Below are 7,486 nucleotides of genomic sequence, written 5' to 3'. Positions count from 1 at the left end.
GTGTGACAAACATAAAAAGCCTCAGATGATTTTGTTCTGCACAAGACTCGAAAACCATTAAACACGTCATGATCATGTGAAGTCAAACCTCCAGTCCTCATCTGAAGATGGGTGACAGACCTCACAGAGTTACAGTCCTAGTTCTGACTGCAACAAGAAGAAAACTAAAACACTGATCTTGATACAAACAGGAAGATAATGTCTGTCTTTCTGTTCCACCACATGGAGCTCTAACAACTTCTATTGAATTCAGAACAAACCAGTCCAGACAAAAAATCTCTACTAGTTTTAAATAATATATGAACATGAAACAATATTGACTCAAGATCTAGATAATAGAACAATGTCATAACTTTTTAAAGATGAGACTGGAAATTTACTGTCACTTGTTTTGAAACACTAGAGGGCGCTCTAGAACCAGAGACCTGTAATTTCAGAGTTGGACAGCTTTCCTTGGGTCAAGGCCTCTGACAAGCAGAAGTCACTCACTTCAGCACTGGACAGCTCCTCTGAACCCCTCTCTGCTGCCAGGCTAACACAAGGAGAGGTAACTTCAGCACTGGACAGCTCCTCTGAACCCCTCTCTACTGCCAGGCTAACACAAGGAGAGGTAACTTCAGCACTGGACAGTGTCTACGGGGGACACATCAACTTGACCTGTCTCTGCTTGAGGCTTTAGTTGTACATGTTCCCTCTCACAGTACAGCTTCAACATATCGACATGACAGAGATGAGATCTACACCAATGACCTGGAGTGGACAAGAGACAGATTGTATCACTAACCAGTATATTGAGCTTCCAAGCTAGACCCAGGGAAGCAATACTAAAACCTTGTCACCAGGTAAAAATGTTCTACTTTTCATGTGCTCTTCAAACCAACCTTCCATCCTGACCTGTGCTGCCTCAACATTAACTCTGGCTTTTTAACAAGCGTAGTCTAAACCTGAAATTGCTCCCACAGTCTAACAAGTTTGGTTCAGTGTTTTCACACAGCCATTTTTCACCTTAAAGTTTTAATGGACCTTGGACTGTAACTGCATTTTAAATTATTTATTTATTTATATATAAACTCAAACTGTTCATGAGATTTGTAAAAATGGGAGAAACAAACTGGAAACATAATTTCTCAATTAAATGCAGTCACCAAAAAATAAAAAAATAAAATAAAATAAAAACATGCAGTGTGTCTAGGAGCTATAATTTAAAATGTCTACCTCTTGTGGGTTGCAGGGCACTGGAGCCTATCCCAGCTGTCACTGGGTGAGAGGAGGGGTCCACCCTGGACAGGTCTCCAGTCTATCACAGGGCTAACATAGAGAGACAGACAACCATTCACACTCACACCTACAGCCAATACGAACATGTGTTTAGATGGCAGGAGGAAGCTGGAGTACCTGGAGAGAACCACTATATGAAAACATATTAAAACATGACTTTGGCTGATGATTTAGCTTTGATTATTTATTTTGTTGTAAAAACAATCTGATATCTAAACTAGACTGATATTTTAGAATGATTAAATGACTCATGGTTGTAGTGTTGATGATATACACAGATCAGAGAGGACTGACTTGTTGACATCAGTTTCCTTATTTTACCAAATATCAGAAGTCTCACACAGCACAAAGGAAGAACAGAGGCTCAACAAATACTTCACAATGACCTACAGGTGGCAGCAAGACATCATGAATGAGAGGACAGAGAATGAAATACAGATGCACACTGGGAAAGGAGCAGCTGTGGTTGTGGTTTGTGACTTCCTGTTTCATATAGTTGCCAATAACAAGTTGTTTTTTGGATAACCAATGGATAATAATGATATTTTACAGCAGTGTTGAATGACACATGAACTGTAAGTGGACATTTATCCATAATATTCCAAATCTAAAAGTGGTCCAGTTGCTGCTGAGAACAACAATATGAATCAAGTTAAAAACTGCAGTAACATATTGAAGAGAAGTTGTGAAATATATATCATTAATATTGAAGTTGATTTAGCAGCTTATTTCTCCATGAAGTTGTTTATTTATGGAGTCAATAGGAAGCATCATCATCATTTATTTGGAGTTGTGTCTTTGTCCAGTTGAAGCTTCAAGGTGTAAATATCCAAATGTAGAATAATGATCTACATAGTTGAGTTTTCAGAGATGTGTGAAATATGGTGTGTTTCTCTTTGAGGAGGAGGAGTCAATGCAAAACTGATATCTTTGATGTGTTTATATGTGTTGCAGAGCAAAGGTCAGCTCAGTCTAACATACACACTGCAGACTAGACAAAGACAAGTGACTTTTACAATGATCACACCTGTTATTTTCTTCATCATGTTTTGTACCTTGGCTGGTAAGGACATGAAAATGTGTTGCACAAACAAAGTGATGTGAAGACAATGTGACTGAACTAATGAGCTGTTTCCATTTCTGCAGGTACTGAGGGTCAAACACTGACTGAGTCTGGACCAGTGGTTAAAAGACCTGGAGAATCCCACACACTGACCTGTACATATTCAGGGCTTGGCAATGCTATTGATGCTGTTTGGGTCAGACAGGCTGCTGAAAAAGGACTGGAGTGGCTTGCTTACATCGACTGTTGCAATAGCAACATCTTCTACTCTCAGTCAGTTCAAGGCCGGTTCACCATCTCCAAAGACACAAGCAGAAAGCAGGTGTATCTGCAGATGAACCGTCTAGAGACTGAAGATTCTGCTGTTTATTATTGTGCTCGACGCTCACAGTGACTGAAGTTGGTTGAGCAGCTGTACAAAAACCTTAATGCTCATATTAATTTGACTGACAGACCAGAGAAGTCTTTTGACCACCCGGAAATTACCCATAAACACAGATGTTGTTTCATTTAGAAGAGGAAAATGTTCAGCATTTCTAAACTTAAAGTGGATCCTGTTTAGTTGATCAGTACATTTACTTAGCACTAAGTCTAGCCTGTTGTTCAAGTAGGGAGCTGGACCATAATATCTTTCCATTTTTGGAAGGTAGTGTGTTTACTGGTGGTTGAGAGACAACAGGAGGATCAACACTGAGGGTCTCATTCTCATCAGAGGAGGATGTCTCATAATCAGGGTCCTCCTCAACAACGTCCTCTGTCTCAGACACATTCTCACATTGAGAGAGAGCAGAACGATAGAGCACACAGAGCACCAAGAGAAATCCAGAAGGTTTGGAAGGCTGCTGTGCAAGCTTTTATATGTTGCTCCATGTTCTATTAAATTAAGAAAAGTCATTAAATATGAAGAAAATAAATAAATAAATATGTTAATCCTATATAAAGAGACGTTAAACATTTAATGGAGTCAAATTGACCCCACACATATAATAGGAAGGTTAAGCATAAATACAATTACTGATAGTGAATAGATTATCTTAAAAAAAACACCTTTTTTGTTTTTATTTTTTTAATTGCTCCTTCTTTTCTCATCATTTCCTCTGATATTAGATGTTTCCATCATGGTTTATCTGTCCCCATACACGTCTATGAAGTCTGAACAGGCAACATGTAGCTGAATGTTCCTTTTTAAACCTGTAGAGGGAGCTCTATGCAAAGTGTTGCTCCTTTATAAACACATCATCTGGAACTCTCATGTCATTTGTGACAGAGCAGTTTGGAGACTTTTATTAAATCTGACAAACACTCTGATCATAAAGTGCTAAACTATGGAAAATCTACTTTCCTGGAGTTTGTTCTTAATAGTTAGTGTTCACGGTAAGAAAATCATTTCTGCTCTAAAACACTGAAGACTTTTTCTGTTAATATCACAGTGTTATGGATGATGATCACAAGTTCTTTGCTTCCAGGAGTTTGGAGTGAGATCAAACTGGACCAGTCTCCCTCTGAGGTGAAGAGACCTGGAGAGACAGTGAAGATGTCATGCGTCATATCTGGTTACAGAATGACACAGTACTATCTTCACTGGATACGACAGGAACCAGGAAAAGCTCTGGAGTGGATTGGGAGGATGAACACAGGTTCAAACTCTGCTAGCTATGGCAGTTCTTTCCAAAGTCGTTTCGTCATGACTGAAGATGTGTCCAGCAGCACTCAGTACCTCCAGGTCCAGAGACTGACAGTAGAAGATTCTGCTGTTTACTTCTGTGCTCGAGAAGCACAGTGACTGAAGACAGTGGAGCAGCTGTACAAAAACCTCCACAGACAACAAACAGCAATGTGACTCAGAGACAGCTGGGTTTTCTCTAAACATATATCCACAATAGATTTCTATATGTTTTACATTAAATGCATAAGTAATACACATTTTATAGTATTTGATATCAGATATTTGTATTAATTAATCAATTTGTTAATATTACAATAATAATTATTCCCTGTCACGATCACCTTGACTGGCTCACAATAAAGCGATTGAACACAAGCAGAAACTGCTTTAAACATTAAATGTACGAAGATTAAACAACTTAAACATTTAAGAAACAAGATGGGTCGGTCAAATAAACTAAACAAAGAAGAAGCCACAAAGGACCGTGGGACCTGGTGTTTTCCCCCTAACCCTAAACATACCAAACTGAACCCTGATCAGAAATAAGACAGAGAAAGAGAGACTACTGAACCCTTCCAACACAATAAAGAAGTAAAACAGAAGCTACATAAACACTGACTCCTGCTGCACCGACCAGGAGAATACAATGTGAGACGGAGTGCCAAGGTTCCTCCCCCTATTTATTGGATCCTTCTGATTTCTCCAGATCAGCTTCATCTGAGGGAGAGAACACAAGATTTAAACAGTCTTTCCTGCTCTGGACCAACAGAGGGGAACACCATCATTTTAGATTTACATTTATGTTTGATCTTCTTACATCACTAACAGTAACAGAACTCTGTCAATGACAAAAGCACTGACATTTTAGAATGATTAAAATCCTCATGGTTGTAGTGTTGATGATATACACAGATCAGAGAGGACTGACTTGATGACATCAGCTCCACAGTTTTATCAAATATCTGCAATAAAGCTGCATCCTTCCTGAGAGGAGGAGTCAATGCAAAACAAAGATGTCTTCCACCTCTACTTATCTGACTGCAGAGAGGATGACAGAGAACAGTGGACACACAGTTTAACATGATGGACTGTAGGACAGGACTGCTGCTTTTAACTATCTGCTGGGCAGGTCAACACTTTCACTCATCTTCATTTGACATAGCTTTGATTGGAGTCAGCAGCTTATTTCACTTGATGCTTTTTATTCTCTTGACAGGTGTTGATGGTCAGACTCTGACACAATCTGAACCAGTGGTTAAAAGACCTGGAGAATCCCACACACTGACCTGTACAGGCTCTGGATTCACATTCAGCAGCTACGACATGGCTTGGGTCAGACAGGCTCCTGGGAAAGGACTGGAGTGGATTGCATCTCTTAGCAACCCTAGTGGTAGCAACAAATACTACTCTCAGTCAGTTCAAGGCCGGTTCACCATCTCCAGAGACAACAACAGACAGCAGGTGTATCTGCAGATGAACAGTCTGAAGACTGAAGATTCTGCTGTTTATTATTGTGCTAGAGACTCACAGTGACTGAAGTTGGTTGAGCAGCTGAACAAAAACCTCCAGTCCTCCTCCATGTCATAAAGTTACCATGATAAAGCTCCTTTGTTTGAGTAGTTAAAACAGGGCAATAAACAGTAACCACAGACATTTTAAAATAACCCAGCCAGTAATAATGATCACCTATAGGTTTGTAGAAATAGTATTACTGGAAATATATATTTTACTTGTTCCATCATTTATTTTAAGATTAGACAGAAGCTGAATGATAAATATCATTCAGAACTGTTCATTCAGTGGATAACTGCAGGATTCCATGAAGACTGGGCAGGCTGATGAGACCACGACAGATGTAGTATAGAGCTCCACAGGAAACGCACAACTCCAGGACAGAGATACTCACAGGAAGAAGAAGGAAGAGGAGGGGAGGGAATGGGAGGGACACACAGCAGTAAACATTCTATACAGTAATAGCACAGAATTGTGTCGTTGTGTGGTTTGCTTATACCCATCTAGCTGACCTAAAATTTTCAATTATTATTTTTTTAATTTGCTCTAGTTTGAATATAAAATTACAGAGAACACTTCAGAGAGATTTAGAACAAATAGATAAATAAATATTTCAGTTTTAGTCTCACTTATCTGTCCTAGTTATACCTCGACCTTTGACCCCAAAAGTTTTTTCTGTCATCCTTGGGTCCAAGTGATGGATTTTCCCTCTAACTGTTCTGAGATAGTTCATAAAAAAAAAAAAAAAAAAACAATTGGGAGAAACAAACTGGATAATGTCTCAGGTATAAGCTGTCACCAAGTGAGTAAGATGGTAATCAACAAATCCTACAATTACAATCTAAGTTGAATTATTTTATATATTCTTTTTAAAATTGTCCTCTGCCAGAGAGCCTCAAAATATGACCATAGGTAAAATAGATGGAATAGATCAATAGTAAAGAGAAATGAGACAATTGTTGAAATAAAATAAACCTTGAATGTGTCATGGTTCTTTGATTTGTTTGATTGTTTCATTGGTTTCTCCTCGTGTGCTCCGTCCTCATTAGTTTCACCTGTGTCTCGTCACCCCTCTGCCCACTTGTGTGTATATATAGCCCTGCCTTTCCCTTTGTTCTCTGTCGTGTCGTCTGTTATTCTTCCTGTGTTGTGTGGAACTTTTGTCCTGTTATTTCTCCTGTCTTCTTATTTTCCTGCCATCCCTGCAGAGCCTTTAGTTTTTCTGTTAAATGGACACTTGGCTGCTAAATGTTTATTGGTCAGCTGTGAGTCAGTTCAGTGTCAGTTCATGCACTAAAGAGATCACACAAGGCTCAGAGTAGATGACTGGTTTGTCAGAACAACACAGATAACAGTCCAGATGTTTGGCTTGACTCTATATATTTAGACATTATTTGTCACAGCCCAGTCACCCATCTCCCTCGACGTACTTTTCCATTGACCCCCCCCTCTGCATCAGACTTCCTGGTACGGACCCTACCTGTCTCTGACTCATCTGCTCCATCTGCCTTCCAGTCAACTATCTCAGCCTTCTGTTCCCCACCAAGAGTTTTGTCTTTGTCCTCCTGGTTCCTGTAGCTGTCCCATTAAACCATCAAACTCCACACTGATTCTCAGCAGAGTATTATGAGTAGGGCTGAGGACAGATGCTTTATATTATTGCATGCTCACATCTGCTCCACAATAAGCTTCCAGGCAGTGATGTGGAACAGAGCTTTGAACTGCTGAATGTTCCTTTTTAAACCTGTAGAGGGAGCTCTATGCAAAGTTTTGCTCCTTTATAAACACAAAAATGTGAGATGTCCACAATCAATAATTTTAAATCATTGGTGTGACTTTGTGAGATGACAAAAAAAAAAGAATTTAGTCAATGCTCAGAATAATGACTAGTGTACCTGATATCTAAACCAAGACTGACATTTTGTAATTAATCAAATCCTCATGGTTGTAGTGTTGATGATATACAC

General features: G+C 39.3%; 1 gene segment (V, D, J or C); it reads left to right on the top strand.

Annotated features, from left to right (window-relative positions):
* Positions 1-3,782: 3,782 nt before the first annotated feature.
* On the top strand, positions 3,783-4,124 carry LOC311509708 (immunoglobulin heavy variable 1-46-like). The segment is given in 1 exon: positions 3,783-4,124.
* Positions 4,125-7,486: the final 3,362 nt, after the last annotated feature.

This window comes from Chelon labrosus (genome assembly GCF_963514085.1).
Source record: "Chelon labrosus genome assembly, contig: SCAFFOLD_252, whole genome shotgun sequence".
Classification (NCBI taxonomy): Eukaryota; Metazoa; Chordata; class Actinopteri; order Mugiliformes; family Mugilidae; genus Chelon; species Chelon labrosus.
Note: the sequence above shows the minus strand (reverse complement) of the source record. Positions and strands in the feature narration are given on the sequence as shown.